Source organism: Zeus faber (genome assembly GCF_960531495.2).
Source record: "Zeus faber genome assembly, chromosome: 13".
Lineage (NCBI taxonomy): Eukaryota > Metazoa > Chordata > Actinopteri > Zeiformes > Zeidae > Zeus > Zeus faber.
The window spans coordinates 6,751,185-6,770,628 of record NC_137198.1 but is presented as its reverse complement, the minus strand read 5'-3'; positions in this window follow the sequence as shown (position 1 = coordinate 6,770,628).

The window sequence follows — 19,444 nt, the reverse complement described above, 5'->3', positions numbered from 1 at the left end:
GAGGATCCGTGCGTTTGTCGTCTGGATTCCATTTTTGATTTTTATTTTTTCCCCCACATGAAAGACACGGCGAGCGAAACATCTGTTTGCGCAGACGCCGGGGTTCCCGTCGCCCTGCGTCGTAGCGCGCTCCGGTTTCGACATCAATTTGCTGCACAGGTATTTTAATGAGGATCAAAATGTCTTTTCGCCCCGAGAACATAATCTGATCCGAATCAACCCCTCCCCCTCGTCCGTGCGAGGCGACCCGGCGGGGGGGGGGGGCGAGGGCCGCGCCCGCGCCGTTTCCCCTCCGCCGTCCCACGACTCCTCGGCTCGGCCTCCCCGACGAATCCGTGTGCGGTTTTCGGGGTAATTCAATGATTAGATTTTAGGCTTCATGTGTCTTTCATTGCCAGAGATTCGGGGGCAAAGCGTAATCACGTGCGATTCTCAAAGTACCTGTCTTGCTGGATGGTGTGTGTGTGTGTGTGTGTGTGTGTGTGTGTGTGTGTGTGTGTGTGTGTGTGTGTGTGTGTGTGTGTGTGTGTGTGTGTGTGTGTGTGTGTGTGTGTGTGTGTGTGTGTGTGTGTGTGTGTGTGTGTGTGTGTGTGTGTGTGTGTGTGGAAGTGATTTCCTTTCTCCCTCCACCTTCAGCGTTCTTTGGATGCTTCTGAACTGCGAGTGCTGTTCATTCCCATCTGCAGCGATGTTAAAAGCTAAATTACCCCCCGCGCACCCCCCCCCCGCGCACCACCCTCCTCCCTACCTGTGTTTTTCCTCCGACGGGCCGACGCTTGCAATACTTTTTTTTTTTTCCGGCTCCGAAAGTCCCAAAAAGCATCTCACTCGGAGACGCCGGCACTAACAGTGACCGCCAAGCCCGCGTTGCATTTTGGGTTTTCGCGGGACGCGGACCACACAGCGCGGGGAGGGTCCGACATCTCGGCCGCGTTTGAAGTGGGTCCGGGGGGAGAGCGGGGGGGTCGGTGTATGGGGGCGGGGGTGGCGGTGGTGGTGGTGGTGGCGCGGGTGGAGGTGGTGGTGGAGGTGCGGGGGGTTGGGGTGGGGGAGGAGGTTGATGGAGCAAGGTTTAGTTATCAGCGGCTCTGTGATCAGAGGCCCAGAGGACAGATGCTTTCTCGATAAGACCCCCCCGCCCCCCAGAACACACAGGCAGCTCAGTCATTCCCGGAGAGACGGCTCCCGGCCTGCGGCTCCATGTTTACGTCTCTGGAAAAGAAAAGGGGGGGAAAAAAATGTTATCGTTACAATAACTGTTGCAGAGCACGACTCCTTCAAGGGGACGTCCCGCGAGTCCCAGGGCCTCTTGAAAGCGTAGTAAAGCAGGTGATTTTTTTTTTTTTTTTTTTAGACTCTCTGCCTGTGTGTGTGTGCGTGTGCACACGTGCACGCTTGCCCGGTTGATTGCGTGTGCCCTGTACCCCGGGAGAGGGAAATTCTCCCCGAAAATCCTTTTGCTCCTTCCTTCCCTTTTCCTACCGCACAAGACGAAACGGGTCTCAGGGCTGCGCCGGCGTTCGCCGCTGTCGGCCCCGTTCCGTGACGCCGCCGGTTCGGAGCGGCCGCCGCGCGTCGCGCCCCCGAGACCTCGGCAGTTTGGCCCGTCATCGTATCAGAATTTGCTTGAAATTGGTGGCCAGGGCTCTTTTTTTATTTATTTTTTTCCCTCCCCTCTGAAGGAGCTGCCGCGTGTGATCACGCACAGGCCACTGCTATTTTGCAGATGTTTTTATTGTGATTACTTGGGGAAATGTTTTGTTAGCACACTTTTCTTTCTTTTTGTAAATTTCCCTTTGATAAACAACAGAAAATTAACAGCGGTCACCGTGCTTTATTTTCTTAAACGTCCAACGCGAGTAGCTCCTTGATATTTATACCACTAATGGCCCCTGGCTCCATTCATAAAATATAATGCTTGTGATAATAATCATATGAATATTAACTACGATAATTACATTATGCTTCTTTTTTTTCTCTCTCCCCGAGATGTAATAACACCATGCCTCTTGGTTTTGCTAAAGTGGAAAGGAGACAAGGTAATTACCCCTGCGGCCAATTAGAGAGAGGCTCTCACGGAGAAAGCAAAGTCATTTTCTAAACCAAACATCCTGGTCAGGGAGCGCGGCGGCCGGCTCAGACCTCCTCCTGGAGGCTGCGGCGGGGCGGCTCGCAGGCTGTTTGTTTGGGAAGCGGATCGGCGCGGCATGGCTTTTTTCTTTTTCCGGAGGCATCGCGTCCGCCCGCCGTGCCAAAAAAGCAATGCACCTGAAATGCGGCGCTGCCAGCGTCAGCGGAGGGGGAGAAATACTGTAAACAACCTGCGTGGTGCCTGTGTACTCGACTAGAAAATGAAAAATAAATACACCGGCCTCCGCCACCTCGTCACAGTGTAAACTATGTGTAACACATGAGGTAGATAAGTGATAGCACACCACGGTTTGGGTGAGAACCATACGGGCTTTAGACAGGAATAAGAAAGGGTGAGAAAGGGTCAGAGCAGCGTTTTCTATGGCAGGGCCCCCTGCCCACAAACTAAGCTCCGCCCCTCCCCACCCCCCCACCCAATCCTTCCCCCCAAAAATACTTTTTTTTAAATGTGAATTAATGTGGATTTAACTTCAACCTTGCTGATAAGACTGCAAAATTCACATAAAAAAGCAAATTCCTGTGTGTGTGTGTGTGTGTGTGTGTGTGTGTGTGTGTGTGTGTGTGTGTGTGTGTGTGTGTGTGTGTGTGTGTGTGTGTGTGTGTGTGTGTGTGTGTGTGTGTGTGTGTGTGTCTGAATAAATGATTCTTTGCTGCAGAACCCCTGTAGTTCCTTCACAGTCCCCTAGGGGGCCGCGGGCCCCACTTTGGGAGCCCGTGGTCCGTGGACGACGACGACGACGACGACTTTTTTATTTTTATTTTTACCAAAAATGTAACCTTTGCCTCTCGCCGTCATTCCCTCCCTGCTCCTCTGACTGGTGCTGTCGTGTTGTTTTATGGTTGCCTTTTAATGCAGATTCATGAAATTATAGATATGATTGAATTACATGAAGCGGGATTATTTTTTTCTGCTCCTTTTGGAATTTTTAATTTTTTTTAATTTTTTTGGGGGGCTGGTTGAATCACTCTCCCAACCCCTGATTGGTTAAACATATGAATTGATGGTTACGATAAGGGGTCTCCCTAAAGTTTGTTTGCTTGTTTTTTTCTGGTATGGAAGTATAAGCAGGGATATTAAATCTGTTTCTCTTGGGGGACGGATTTTCAACCTGTCGCTGGCCTCGGGGTCGGGAAGGCACAACTGTGCATGTGAAGCCGTGACAACTCCAATTCACCATCATCTTCATATTTTTCACATTTGGTCTTAAAAAAAAATCTCCTTCGAATGACTTTCATCTTCATGCAGCTATTGCCACATAATCGAGCAAAGAACAAAGCTTATGGAACCGACATGTCAGTGCACGGTTTCCACTCAGATGTGGGTTTAGCAAAGTAATAGCTCAGTAATACATTGGATAGAAAAAAAAAAGAAGTTTAGTAGAACATGAGTAGAACATAATTTTTGAATTATTGATGGAAGGAAAAACAGCTTTGTTTTTTTGGGGGTTTTTTTGGAGGACATTAGAGTCACGTTAATATTTAATCTCACTGCCTGGTCCATAACCTTCCAATGAAAGCATTGGCGACCACTGGGCGGGGCCCGGTCAAGAGGGTGCACGGTCTGGTTGCAAGGTGCGCGCTCGCTCACTGCCGTCAGAAAACTCGTCTGGGAGATCGGACGCCGGTCGGGTTCCCGGTGCGCCCGGGAAAATAAAACCGGGGATAGTCGCCCGGCGGCATGGGGCCGGAGGGCGGGCCGGTGCAGGGGGGTGCAGGAGAGTGAGAGGGAATTAGGGGCAAATGTATATAAAGAGAGGGAGAGAGAGAGCGAGCGGGAGTTTGCAGAGGGGTTGTTGGTGGAGGAGATAAGTGGGCTGTCATGTTCCCCCTGTGGCCCGGCCGTGCTCGCGACATGATGAGAATCACTCTGCGGTCAGAGTCCCCGGTACCAGCGCTACGGGCCAGACAGCAGCTCAGGAGCTTAACGGCTTGTGAGCGATATCCGCCTGGAACCAAGTGGAGTGGAAAAAAAAAAAAAAAAAAAAAAAGCCTCCATGAAATATTGAGCTTTGTGGGAAAGTGGGAGAGGAGGAACGGAGGTTTTGGCGTGGAGGTGAATCCAGTGCCCTTCCATCTCGGTTACGGCGGGCGGACTCAATGACAAAAGCAATCCGTCTATTAGGCCGTTTCAGAGGGGCTTACTTTCCCCTCCTTTTACATCATCTCGCTGGGAGCGGCCGTGCGGGAGGGAGAGGGGGGCTCGTATTTGCATTCTCCACCCGAACGGGAATTGGTCTTGGGCCCCCGCCAAGAATCCCTAATGAGCAAACACGGGCATGACATCATCCTGAGGTTTGGGGGGGAATTAGCTTGATTAGAATAACCCTCCGCTCTCACCTCGGCCAAGAGTCCCAGTCGTCCGTCGTCCGCCTGTCAGAGGCTTCCACGGAGAGACTCTCCCCCCTCCGCCGTGGCGTGTTTTATGTGAAACGAAATATACTCCGGGAGAAATTGGGGGGGGGGGGGGGGGGGATGATCGCCGCCGCTGACGTTGTGTTCAGCTGGATTTCGCTATTTTAATGAACATTTTTTCGCCGTATAGTGTGTGTGTGTGTGTGTGTGTGCGTGCGTGTCTACGCGTGCGTGGGCGCGTGCGTGTGTGTGGTGTCGGGGTGTTGGGGTTTTATTTGTCACCGTGAGCCTGCGCAGTCCCCCGTCTCGGGGTAGCGCGAGTGAGGCTTGCCATCGGCCCTCTAAAAACAACAAGCCTCGCCTGCCAAACTTCCGAGATAATTAGCGAAGCATTTCACACGCTGCACAGCATCAAAAAGCAAATGGAAAATTGACAAATTAAGCAGGGCCAGTGTTTGGCGGGTGGACGTCGTGAGGGGAGGAGCGCTGGGGACCCTCCAGCGCGGCACATGGTCATTTTCAAAATTACCGTGTAAGCCTACGGCAAATTCACACCGATCGACGACGGAGGCTGTGCAGCGTGGTGCGTTTATTTCTCCAAATATCAAATTTTCCTCAAATTCCTCAAAGCAGACGTATATATATATATATATATATATATATATAATTAAAAAAAAATTCTTTGTTGTTGTTGTTGTTGTTGTTGTTGTTTGGGGTTTTTTTTGTAATTAGTGAGACCACAGCTGACTGCAACCACTGAGATAAGTGCTGAAACAACGCGTTGCATTGTGCTTTAATGAAACCGCAACGTTGACTAAATGTGATTGTCAGACATAAACCCTTTACCTGGCTCCGTGGAAAAGGCTCCTTAAAGATAATCAAGCTTGAAGACTTAAACGCAATCAAACGGTATTATTTTGGGGTGTTGGTTATTTAACTTGTTCTTTTTTGCGCAGCCTGCGCCTACTTAAAACGCCAGTCAACTCACATTTTAATGAATTGCAGATTGGCAGCGGGCGTTGCCAGAGAACGACCAAGTACCTGAATGTCTGTTGTATTTGGGGTCCTAACTAAATAAAACTTGATTTTTGCGAACTCCTCGCGAGCCAAGTATTAATTCTCAGGAATTTTAAGAGGCAATGCTCATCAAGCCCCAATGACCAATCCTCTTCTTGAGATAGTGGATTTTTTTTTTTATTTTATTTTATTTATTTTTTTGACCACAAAGGAGTTCATGCTGAATTGATTTGCTGCTCGGATGAACACAAAATAAATAGCGCAAATACTTTGCCGCTGCTTATCTCGGTTTCCCCCCACCTCGCCTCGATGTACTCGAAAAATCAATGAAAGCTCGTCCAGGAAGAGCGCCGGTACACGCGGCGGTGGACGGCGCTGTTGGCGTGCAGCTCGCAGGGCCAAACGCTCCTCTGAGGCCGGGGGAATTTTCTGGCTATCACAAGTTATCAGGCCCGGCATCCTTGAAAGGAAACTCCCGCCGATAGTCACACAGTTTATTACATGCACGTTTGAACGACTGCACGCGCGCGCGCACGCACGCACGCACACACTGATCGTACACACCACATCACGCCACACCCCATCCAGTCACCCTGCCCAGACCGACGCAGGGGAAACTGTCACTGCGTCCACCGCAGCAGTCTGGGGAGTTGAACTTGACTGAAACATATGTCTTCAATTTTAATAGCTCTCCATTCCCCCAGATGGCCTGAAGGGGGGAAGGTTGCCTGAGAAGCTGCTTTTCATGTAAGAATAATTTGCGTTAAGTAGCTGGGCGATCTGTTTGTTACGCTAGAGCTGACAGTTTGTTTATGTTTCTTGAGGAGTATGATGGATGGGGCGGGAGTTGATGCTAATTAACCTAAATTGTCACGAAGAATGCCGACGGGGGCTGCGCCGCACAGCCCGGGCCAGTTTCCATTGTTGCCGCCTCTTCGCACTCTGGGCGTAATCGAATGGAGCTTGTGCCCATTCATCACGGCAACGGGCATCCCGGGCAGGAAATGAACGGATGAACCCGGGCACGGGGGTCTGGGGCGGGGTGGGGGTTTGGGGCGGGGGCGTTCCGTGACTGACAGAGGTACGGCCAGCTGTCGCTGACGGAAGATGTCGCTTTTCTTCCTCCGGACCAATTAGACCAGACACAACCTGGGTCCAATGGGCCGTGAAATTAATGTTTACCCTATGACTTTTGACCAGGGAAGATTAACTCGGCGGCCTCCGAGCTCCGCCCCCCGCCCAGCCTGGAAGGCTGTGGTCAATTGGCGTAGAAGGGCCATTAGGGAGAGTGTCGCTGCAGTAAGTGTCCCTTCAGAAACCAGGTAATCTCCACACTGCCACTTTCATTTATTTGTTCCTGTCCCATTCCTATTCATTCCTATTTATCATATCCAATGCAGTCCAGTCAAAATATTTGGACACACATCTGCCTCCGAGCGCCAGAAGCTGTCTACACAAGACTAACGGCATCTTAAAAAGGCTGGATCTGCTTCACGGACAACAAATGGGACCCGAGTTTCCCTTCCACTGAATGATGGATGTTGGCAGGGTTTTTTCTCATTGTGCGACTCCTTTTAACCGACATTCTTAGGGATCAGCGGAGATATATACTTTAGATTAATTATGGTGGATCTCTCGAGTCAAAATAATTTTTCCCCCGGTGCCCGCAGCCATCAAAGTGAGAGCCGTGTCTGCCGGGGGCTACGGCGGCGTAATGCTCAATTGGGATGTTTTGCACAGTTGAGATCCCTCCTGTCAGACGGTTTCGCGCTCACGTTGAGAGTCACATATCAGATAGCAGTTTGGACAAAACGCAGGGTTCAAATGACTCACAAAACAGCAGCAACAATTGATGTCATGTACACGAGACAGTTCGGACCGCTGCTCGAGCTTTACAATTTGGAATATTTGCTGCAGATGTAAGATGACAATCAACGTTTCGCACAACAGTCTGGGTCACAGGCTGGGTCACGGAGGGAAAAACCGCACGGATCTCCGCGACGCGCACGAGCGTGGCGCAAAACTGGAATCGTGGATGGAATTTCCCTGTGTTTGAAAATAAATCGGGAATCAAATAATTTGCGCTGATCGTCCGATCAATCATATGATTTGCGATGCACTCCGCACTCACATGCGTCCGCCAAAATAGAAGGGGAATTTGTTGCGCTGAATATAACGTGAATTGGATAAATTTCCATCCGCTGGGTTGAGGAGAATCAACTGTCTCCTGGAATATTTACGTTCTAATCTCCCAAGCGTCTCTCGTTCTAGTAAATTAGCTGTTCTGCAGTCGGCGGACTCGTGTTATTACGACGAGTTTTGTTTTTGTTGTGGCATAAACTAAAAAACATAAATAAATTGTTCATCATAATAATTTTTATGACAATTAATTGTCAACTAAAATGCCGCGATCGCGACGCAACACCCTCTTCGTGGCCCGCGCTCCCCGCTCTGTGCTGGGGGTGTTCCTCTACTTAGTGTCGCTCACCCTAATTTGCTTTTGCCTCTTTTGCCTCCATGTTTATTTTTTCTCATTTGCTGTTTTTCCTGCAGCAGGGGGAAAAAAAAAAGTGAGGAAATGACTTAAATAAATAGTTGGCCTGTAAAAAGCCTTGCAGCCGGGGACTGAGGCCGGCCTTGTCCGTCGCGCATACACACAGGCGGGCAGTTGTGCGTATTTGCAAGCACGGGCGCGCGCACACACACACACACACACACGTGCGCGCACACACACACACACACACACACACACTCTCTCCTCTTGCGACGCATACACACAGGTGATCTGGGTAGTCCCACTGCTCTTGCATCAGAGCTAAGCAAACACGTGTGCATACCTTCTGCGGACCCCCTGCCCGGCCTGACAGCTGGGTAATGTTGGTGGGGGGAAAAAACCTCCGCGTCTGGAGTGTTCCACCACGCAACACGCTTGACCCTCACGCGCTCTGCCCTCCCAGCGAGTCCAACCTTTATCTTGTAACACTCTCCAAAGTGACGTGTCCCCATCTGCGAGCCATTAACCCCCCCCCTCCCCGCCCTGCCCCGCCGCCCCCAACACGCACAATACAACGGCGTACGTAAACAAAAACGGCATTGTCACAGTCCCACGACGCGCAGATAGGATGTTTGGCGCGGAAGACGGAGAGCAGGGCCGGGCGGGGCCTCCCGGCGCATGTTCAGGCTCACGCGGGAGCACGGGCCCTGACAAGGATTTGGACCCGGCACACACAGACTAGTTCAGCATGAGTAAAGTTTCGGAGTACCTCGACCGCTGTCTGCGCGAAACGGAGAATAAACACATGTGGTTCCATCTCCTTAGCCGTGGCTGAAATGAAGTGATATATGTGTGAGGATGTTATTCATTGCCTTTGCTTATCGAGAGAAACGGCCCCCGTGTCAGGATGTCAGATAGAGGAGATACAGCGTCGGGGCCGGAAGATAAATGACGAAAAGGAACTAAGTTATTGCCTTCTTAACCTCTTTAATGCGAGGAGCGTAGTGAGATAGCAGCCCCACTTTTGTTTAATGGAGATTTACGACAACGGTGTATTGGGCCGGGAACTGATGGCTGCGTGGGGATGAGGGAAATATTGGTGAGGGATGGGGTGTGATGGGGGGAAAAAAGACGGAGAGGGAGAGCGAGACAGAGAGAGAGAGTAAGAGAGAGAGAGAGAGATGAGGAGAGAGATGGAGCGAAGAGAGAGAGAGAGAGAGAGAGAGAGAGAGAGAGAGAGAGAGGAAGTGAGTTAGCCTCGGATGGGCGAGAGTGAAACCTGAGCATGATTGAGTTAGGAGAAGGGAGACGTGAGCCTCGGGGCTGGCAGTCGGATGCTCTGTGTGTGTGTTCGTGTGTGTGTGTGTGTGTGTGTGTGTGTGTGTGTGTGTGTGTGTGTGTGTGTGTGTGTGTGTGTGTGCGTGCGTGCGTGCGTGCGTGCGTGCGTGCGTGCGTGCGTGTGTGTGTGTGTTTACACGCCGCTCTTGTCATGTTACTCTGTTAGCAGAGGGTGAGGGCGGAGGAGGGCGGAGGGCGGCGGGAGGGGGGTGGTCCTGAAGGAGTTATCGGGCCCGGCCTCAAAACGGCTTGTCATCTTGTGTATACACAAGCAGCGAGCGTTAGTCTGTGTGTACGCTTGTGTGGTGCCAGCAACATTACTCAGGGGCCTTCTGGGACCCCGACGGAGCCGTGCCCGGTTCCTTTCCTGCTCAGTGGAAATACACTGTCTGTGTCCTCCCAAAATTGTCTAAAGGTGAAGGCCGCAGCGATGGCAACGGGAAAAGGGTTCTCGGAGGGCGAGGAAGGATTACCTTTCTTGTGGGATCCATCCTCACCTGCTTTTCAAATGGCCTGTGACACGGCTGAACGGGGTAATGGATTGGGAAGCCTTAAAGTGCCCCCGATAAATCAAAAACAAGCGCCGCGCTATTAAAAGGATTTCCTGCAATGTCATTTTGGCTGCGATGGGGAATATGCTGCTAAGTTTCTGGGACACGTTCTTTTTTTTTTTTTTTTTTTTTTTTCTCTCTCTCTCTCTCTCTCTCTCTCTCTCTCTCTCTCTCTCTCTCTCTCTCTCTCTCCTCATTCTTGCCATCTTGCGCAGCATGCGAGGTGCCGCTTAAACTGTGGGAAAAAATGTCCCGAACTGAACACAGTATGGAGCCCCTGCTTCACACCGCACCAGCGCTAAGCAAAAGCAGATGTTATAGAGTTTACAGAAATCAGAACATTATTTTCCTGTTTCCATTGCATTCTTCTAAACACTTAGTGAACAAGCTTTGAAGTCACCCAAGAAATCTAGTCTGCGGGAGAAATGATAGGATCTCCTTAAGCGATGGAGCCAATGAAGGCTGGGGGGTGGTGGTGGGGTTAACGAGGAGGAGGAGGAGGAGGAGGAGGAGGAGGAGGAGCCCGGGTTGGAGGAGCGGAGGCTTTGGCGCAGGGCGAGAGAGGTTGCGCGCCATCCCCCGGGGTTACGCCTCTCGTGACGCATCGTCCCGATTTGGGATTGGTTTCGTGGATCCTCCTCCAGAGTCGTCCCCCCCCCCCCCCCCCCCCCCAAAAAAAATCCCTCCTCCGCCGCAGCGACGGGCTCTGGGCTCTGGGAGATAAGCTTTGTTTAGGCAGGTCTGCTGTGGGTCCGATGGGAGCAGCAGATAAACCCCGACTGTGTCAGATGGCCTCGCCGCGGGCGGCGGGTACGAGTGCCAGGAACCCACATCGGATCCCTGTTATGCGCGGCCACTTTTACGATACAGCGTCCAGCCGGATGAGTAATGTGCCTGGCTGGCAGGCGCAGGGAGGAGTAGCGTACGCTGGAGCGCATCCACCCGACGTCCGCCCCAACCCGCGAGGCCGTGGCCTCGCGTGTGTTCCGCGACTCGTACCGCCGCGACATTTTTAAGGGGTGTCCCCTCGATCAAAGTCGGCGGCACACCTTTTTTTTGTTTGACATGCGAAAGCTGAAAAAGTTACGGGGGGAAGGAGGGGGAAAAAAAAAAAAAAAAAAAAAAGAAGTAATCATCTCCTGATATGTTCTTTAAGGGACGGAGAGGAGACGTTGCGTGGCAGCCAGGCAACAAGCTGACAGTACAAAGTGCGATTTCAAAGACACATCTGCAGCGCATTAGGGCGAAAGTATGCTCTCCCAGGTTAACAAACTCTTCAAGTTACCCCGAATGACTGAGCCTTTCCCGGAAACAAACGGGTCTCGTTGTGATCCCGATGCGAAACACGCCTCAAAAAAAAAAAAAAAAAAAGGCTCCATCACATTAGGACGCATTAGACTTCAATGTCACCATTGCTTGGTTTTGATTTAGCCGCGCGGATCACGGCCTGTTTGCCGTGCGCTGGAAGCGCGCAGGGGAGCGCACATGCCTCCCTCGCTCCCTGCTCCTGGGGCCTGGCCCGCCTGTCTCCTCTCAGCCCTTGTTGTGCGCTAATGCGACATGGCACATGAATCACGCACACAATGGCTCGTCTCCGTCAGAGCCGATGCAGACGGGACCTCATAGGACCGCCGCATCGGCCCTTCCTGTCCTCTCATCCTCGGTGGGGGGCTTAAAAAGGGAGACGCTCGCCTCCCCCGCGCGTAATTCAATAGAGTTTGACAATTGCAATTAGGGCGAGAAGCCGAGTGGCCCGGCAGCGCTCGCTGGGTAATGTTAGAATCACAGTGCCATGCCCAGTTGCCCACCCAGTTGTTGGGTTTGACCCAGGAGACCCCCCAAAACAAAAAGTGCCTGCAGAGATCTGCAGGGGGAAGATCGCCAGCTTCGATAGCTGCCCAAAAAACTCCTGAGAAGCGCTCTGGGGCTGTTTATGTTTGGGTCTGCGCTGCTGGAGAGCTGTGCACGCGAGGGCCGTGTTGACAAAATCTAATTTGTGTATACGTGTGTATCTTTTAACAAACGCTTTTATCGATAGTTGTGACGATATCTCGGGGGGACGGCCGCCGGGCGCTTTAATAAGATGGAGGCGTGGATTAGAAAAGCCGGGGTAGAACTACGGAGCCCGGGGGAACTGCACGCACCGGGGCTGCAGCCTGAAAGACGCGGTTATCTCGCAACATCACGAGAACCAAAGTCCCGGACGCTATCTGGTCTCAGATAACCTGATATGGATATTATAACAGCATACACTGCCCGGCCCCCTGTGCACGCGAAGAGAGCTCCAACCCCAGGGTGCGAAGGGAAGAGAATGGGGCGGCGTTCGCGCACGAGGAGTGGATGGGTCCTTCTGTCCGGGCAGGGTCTTTTCCTTGTTGTTTGACTGGCTTCTTCTCCACACGCCGCACTGTTATCATTGGCTGCCGCGCTGATGATGCCGCCGCGCTGGAAAGCAGTCTGGTGTGATTTTTACTAGAGGACAGGGAGCACGGATCATAAAACCTGCCTCCATTTTCCACAGCCAAAGGAGGAGGGGAAAAAAAAAAAATCCTTTCCTGTCAAAATACAAGGCCTCTATGAGACTAGACTGCTAGACTGTACTGCGTGGAGGGACGGCGTGGGGGTGGGTGGGAGATGTGCGAGCGCGCACACACACACACACACACACACACATGCGCGCGCGCGCACGCGTGCACACACGCGGGGGTGTTACTTTATGCATGGGCGGAGGGGCTGTGTTTTACTTCCAAACACCACAAACAGAGAATGCCCAGACTGTTGCTTGCTGACATCACGCCGCAACCTCCGTGTTCCGTCAGTCCGGGCCTGGTGGTGTCACGGGCAGCGAGGGGAATCGGGCGGGGGCGGGGGGCGGGGCAAGCGGTCGTCCTTGTCTCGGTCCGGGGTGAACGGGACCCACCGCCGTCCTCGCCCCAGCGGTGGGTCCTCAGCGCCGCCCGGCCCCCGCCCGGCGGACCCCGCCCGGCCGGACAGCCTCAAGACGTGTAACACAACAACGTTTGAAAGGCCAGCCGACGAAAGCAACGCTGAGGAGGTGAACGCAGAGAACAAGCAAGTCGAAAAATTTAAATTGGACGTTATCGAATGGAGCTCGAGTTTAGGACACGCCCAACCGAGTCCTTATCCAAAACACTCAGCGGTGTTTTTTTCTTTTGTTCTTCATCGAGTTTTTTTTTTTTTTTTTTTTTATTTAGCGGTTAGCACCACACAGAGGCCTCGTGGCCACTGGGGCAGCTATAAAGCTGCTAACAAACAAGATATAAAATGCTAAAATATTTGTAATAAAATAACTTTGGTCGTAAAAAAAAAAAAAGAGAGTATTTTTTCAAAACAACATCAACAACATCTTTTGTCAATATTAAATTACAGAAGAAGCGAAATAGACGTCTCCGTCTCCTCACTCGTAGAGTTTGGTGCTGAGTATGGGACCAAATTCCCCGTCGCACGGGAAGTGACGCGGCGCGCGGCATATTCGCAGTCACTGCAGCCATAAAAGATTTTGCCACTGGTTGAGGTCGTAAATCTGACGCCTTGTGGACCGTCGCAGCACATCAACACGTCCTGCTCACATGACTGTCGACCACTCCACGTGACGGAGGGGGATTTGGGATCATTTTGAAACCGTTCCTGAGAAATAATCTTTGCGGTTCACGCCACATCATACTTGCTTCGCGCGAGGGTACAGCCAAGGCTGAGGAAGGACCCGGCGCAAAACAGTGGCTCTGAGAGAAACCGAACCTGCTTTCTTCTACTTTAAATGGGGGCCTGTTATGGAAAAACTGCAACTGTGTGTGTGTGTGTGTGTGTGTGTGTGTGTGTGTGTGTGTGCGCACACACAGGCACACGCGTGTGTGTTGTTCGCTTGCATGAGGGCCTGTGAGGGGGGTGTGTGTGTGTGTGTGTGTGTGTGTGTGTGTGTGTGTGTGTGTGTGCGTGTGCGTGTGTCAGTCGGGGGGTCAAGCTTCCGGGAATCTGTTCCGCTGCTGCTGCGGCTGCTTTTTGGATGTTGCGGACGTGAAACCGTAGTGAAGAGGTGAAGGAAAGTCCTGGAGGACTGCAGTCAAAGCCGTGAAAGTTTAAGTAAATAAGGCGGCGAGCGTCTCCCTGGTGGTCCAGAGCCTCCCATGCCTCCTCCCTCCACAGCTGACGCTCTCTCCTCTTGTTTGTGGTGCTGTGGCGCACGAAGATGAGCATTCAGTGAGGAGAACACTGCAGTTCATGGTTTGCTGAGGTTAGATGTAATTGTAATGTAATTGTAATGTAATTTAGATTAAATGAAATTGATGGGAGACTTTATCCCCTTTTACAGAAGAAAAAGACAAATAGAGATATAGCTTATGCAATAATAAAAAAATATTAATAGAAAATCTTTCTCAAAAAAATTCTCTCCACTGATATATGAATAAATACATATTATTTCCACTATATATATATATATATATATATATATATATATATATATATATATATATATATATATATATATATATATATATATATTTATTGCAGATACAGTATGACTATGCGAGTTTGATTGATGTAATGATTGATTTAATGTATTTAAGCATTTGGCAGTAATTTATGCAAATTGACAGACAGCGTTCCAGAGTCCGATTTTGGCAGATTTGTCACATTATCTGGTCACTGATGACAGCAAACGGTGCAGTCGTCTGCTACAAGAGGGAAAAACAGCGAGAGCTCCTGTTTACAGCTGGTGCCGTTTAAAAAATAAACGTAAAAAATGTCACAATTAATACGGCCTTACTAAATGAATGAATTTATAGGACCAATATACTTGCAAAGCTGCGTTGTGCGGGGGCAACATGGCGGCGGCCGCAGCCTTTAAGCCCTGGGAAGGACTTAAATCTTCCTAATTCCACACTGTTAAAAGCCTCTGTGCCTTTATGGTTGGACTGAGATTTAGGGAAAGTCCATTCCATCTGTAGGTACCGTGCAATAACTCCAACTTTAATCATCTATTTTTTTTTGTTTTTGTTTGCAGCCGCAGCGATGTTTGCATTTTTACTGGCGCTCCCTCACTTTTAGTAGACGCTAAAAACGTCGCAACTGATAACTGTTGTGATTAATGCGATGAAAAAAGGTAAGGTACCACTCACATCTAATAGAGCTGAGAAGCAGACTGTGGTTTTGAACTTAAAAGATAACACCAATCATTTTTGACCTTAAACTCAATTTCCTATTTTTCCCCCCCCCCAATCATAGCAGTACCAAAACATAATTAAATGCTTCATTATAGAGCTTTGACGATCATGAATTAAGCAAATAATATTTTTATGGATTGGATATTCAGATTATGTGGTGAAAAATGGCGTGGGATAAAGAGAGATTGGCTGGAAAGCTGGATTCGAAAAAAAAAAAAAAATCCCATCTCAATACCCATATTTTGTAGAAATAGTGTAGAAATGTCTGTATGATGTTTTTATTATCGTGTGCTTGTACGAGTTTCCATTTTGAATTAAATGAACCTAACATGATGCCGCTAAGCCCGCTGCTTATATGAACCCGTTTAAGCTGTCTATTTAAAAAAAATATAAAAAATAAAAAATGGAAAAGGATTTTATTTGAGCTTTATTTTCGCTCGTAAATTCAAGTCATTTTTGGCCGAAACCGGTTTCTAGGTCCAGCCGTCTCCCGATCTACAGGTATATTTCTGGATATAAATGCTGCGTCCTTTTTCCTACGTTGGAAACTGACACCCAGACAGCTTCACATCTCCAGCACCCCTCCAGCCGCTGCACATCCTTTAAAAAAAAAATACTGAATTGGGTTTGACTGCTTGGGCGGTTGGTGGTAAACCGTCGTCCCGAGCTGCTTCTGAAGAGGCTATTCACGCCCCGTACCCCAGATTTTCTTTTCAAAACACTCCTTTTCCATAATTAAAGGCAGGTAAAACAAAAAAAAAAAAAAAACATCCCAAAAAAATTTCACACCATTTATTTTTTATGTGTATTTTAGCCTGAGGAAGTATGCCCACGGTCCACGAGGCTCAGAACTTTCACATTCCAGGCAGTTTAATCGTAATCATTACTACCATTTTATGGTATAATTTTCCATAGCACCGCTGGACTCCTATGGATGGAACCTACTAAACTGCTCACTTCCTAAATGCAGCTAATTATAGAGACATTTTGTGCGTATGTACTATATAAATATATATATTTATATATACTGTATACACAAGTATGGAGTACAGAAGGAAATATTGGAAAATCCTCCCTGGGCAGGCAGCCACTAGGGGTAGCACCGTTAGGCCGGTTTAGGCTTCTTCATCTGAAATTGATGTTGACCAAAACATATTTTAAACAAATTACTACGCATTAGTGATCACTTACGCAAGTAAAACAAAGAAAATCATATTTTATCAAATTGTATTCATTCCTTTAGTAAAAGGCATAAAAATGCATATTTACGTAGTTTACATACTATACACATTGTATATACATACATGTATATATGTATATACAATGTCACTATCTAAATACAGCAGAATAAAGTTTTTTTAATGTCATAATAATTCATAATTTTAATCTTGAGCTATGTAATTAGTATTGAAAGTTATGAGGCTGTTGGTCCTGCAGAACGCTGCCTGGAGCAGGTGCGTGTGCCTGTCAGAGTGTGTTTCCCATTACGCTGGGGCCGGTGTGTCTTCTGCCGCCTTCGTGTGGAGCTGCTCCTCCCACGCCGAGGCCCGGGCCACCGCCTGGGAGCTGGACGTCCTGAGCAGGCGCGGAGGCTCCGCCGCAGCTGCTGCGTCCTTATCCCCCACATCAACCCGGGACACCTTGAGTTCATAACGATAAGAGCGTGTGATGCCACAGCTGAAATCATACACAAATTCTGTTTCTGATCGTTCGGAGCAGATAGGAATTTGGGGTTTTTTCGGGATTTTAGGGGCGGGGCGGCCCCGGTACATAAATACCCGCTGATAAGATCCTGACAAGGGAGGACATTCCCTTACAAGGTGAATAGGCAAAATCAAAAAAAATAAATCAAAAAAAGATCTGTTTTATCTACAGGGCATTTTTTTATAGTGATTTCAATGATAATAGCAGTAGAATGTAGTACAGGGGAAATCGTGAGGCAAACACTTCTGTTTCTAATAGAGTTTTGAGGCCTGTAGAGCTTGTGCAAAATTATTTAAAAAAATAAAATAACAACCTCGTTGACTAGAATTTTGAATGCAATATACAGCAGCAACGCAAAAATATATTTGGCCCAAAATTCCAACAGTTCAACACAGCCAGTGGCAAATATTTCCCAAGAAAGTGTCACTGCGTCTCGTATAAATGGCTGATGGTAAATTTATGTGCACATCCGCCATCTTTTGAATACTTTGAGGGGATTTCAGGCGTTCTTGGCACTGGGAGAGATGGCGACGTGACAAGGAAAGTGCAGACAAGTACAGATATTGACACATGGCCCACCTCAGATATATTAAGATATTTACACACGACAAACACACACACACACACACACACACACACACATGCATCAGTGCTCAATAGTGTGTGTGTGTTTGTGTGTGTGTGTGTCTGTGTGTCTGGAGAGGGGCTTGAGTGTGTGTGGGCATAGATGTGTCCCTTTGTTTGTGTGTGTGTGTGTGTGTGTGTGTGTGTGTGTGTGTGTGTGTGTGTGTGTGTGTGTGTGTGTGCGGGCGCATGCGCAATCTGTTGCGGAGACATCCTTTCTGTTTACGTTATGTATATTTTTTTCACATGTTTGCAGCCTCACTATTCTTTTATTCTCTTGCTTTTACTCTCTCTCTTTTACTCTCGCGCACACACACACACACACACACAAACAGACCAGAAAACATGCCTAAATGGACAGGCCTGTCTGTGTGTGTCTGTGTGTGTGTGTGTGTGTGTGTGTGTGTGTGTGTGTGTGTGTGTGTGTGTGTGTGTGTGTGTGTGTGTGTGTGTGTGTGTGTTTGTCGGTGTTTCCAGTACTGTGGTAGAGTCCCTACCCAAACCGCAGCGGGGTAATAATCACTTAACCCAAATCAGACGCAATCAGGACCAGCGGCCTGCAGCTGTGAGGCGACCAGTGAGGGGGGGAGTGGGAGGGGGGAGGGAGGGAGGAGATGAATGCGGTTGGGGGGTGGGTGGGGCTGGTGGTTTGGTGGGGGGGTTGATGACGATGAGGACACTGATGACCGGCAGTTAAGATGAAGAGCGCCTGCTGCCTTTGTTGTACCAACTGGAATATGTTGGGGGGGGGGGGGGTACGGAGAGAAGACCCCCCCCCCCACTGAGTGTGTGTGTTTGTGTCTCAAGTCTGTATGGACACAAGTATGTATGTGTCTGTTTGAGGGGGGGCCTGTGTGTATGGGCATAAGCATGTGTCTTGTTGAATGTTTGAGCGGTGTGTGTGTGTGTGTGTGTGTGTGTGTGTGTGTGTGTGTGTGTGTGTGTGTGTGTGTGTGTGTGTGTGTGTGTGTGTGTGTGTGTGTGTGTGTGCAGGGGGGCATCTCTGTGTGTATGTGCTCAAGTGTGTGTGTGTCGCGTTGAATGTGTGTGTTTGTGGGTGTGGAGGGGGGCATCAGTGATCAGTAGAGTGAGAGAGTGTGTGTGTGTGTGTGTGTGTGTGTGTGTGCGTCTGGAGGGGGGCTTGAGTGTATGTGTGGGCGTAGATGTTGGCCCCTTTGAATGTGCAAGTGTGTGTGTGTGTGTGTGTCTGTCTGGAGGGGGGCTTGAGTGCGTGTGGGCATAGATGTGTGTGTGTGTGTGTGTGTGTGTGTGTGTGTGTGTGTGTGTGTGTGTGTGTGTGTGCGTTTCCCTCAGGCTTCCTGCTGAATCACTGAATCTGATTCTGTGTGATCACTGATTGTTTCCTGTTGGTCTGATGTTTGTGTTGTTGTTTAGGTCCTGTCAGGCATGCACACACACACACACACACACACACATATACACATATACGCACATACTTTATCCACTTCATCTTAGAAGTATTTGTCCACAGAAAAATACACACTGCAATAACATTACGAACAAATTGTACACACACACACACACATGCACACACAAGATAATAACTTGTTTCATGGCAGCCATGACACTATTTTGTAAGGCCTAAAAAGATCACATTTATATTTAGGAGAAATGGAAAACAACTCTGTATTTTTATAATAGATGTCTGGTGTATATTTATTATATCCAGTACATATTATTTACATTTGGTGTGTACAGTGTGTGCATTTTTGGGGTGCAGGGCTGAGGTCCAGGACCTCCTGCACGTCCGAGCGTCTCCGTTTCAGGCTCCACGTCCTTCCGCCCCGAGAAGCTTATCTCTTCACAGCTCCGCTCGGCCACGCGGGCCTGCTCCTCATTAGGGGGAGATTGGGGCAATATTGTATCGGGGAGAGAAATCTGTGTGTGTGTGTGTGTGTGTGTGTGTGTGTGTGTGTGTGTGTGTGTGTGTGTGTGTGTGTGTGTGTGTGTGTGTGTGTGTGTGTGTGTGTGTGTGTGTGTGTGTCGTTGTTAGCGTTCTACCTTGCAGC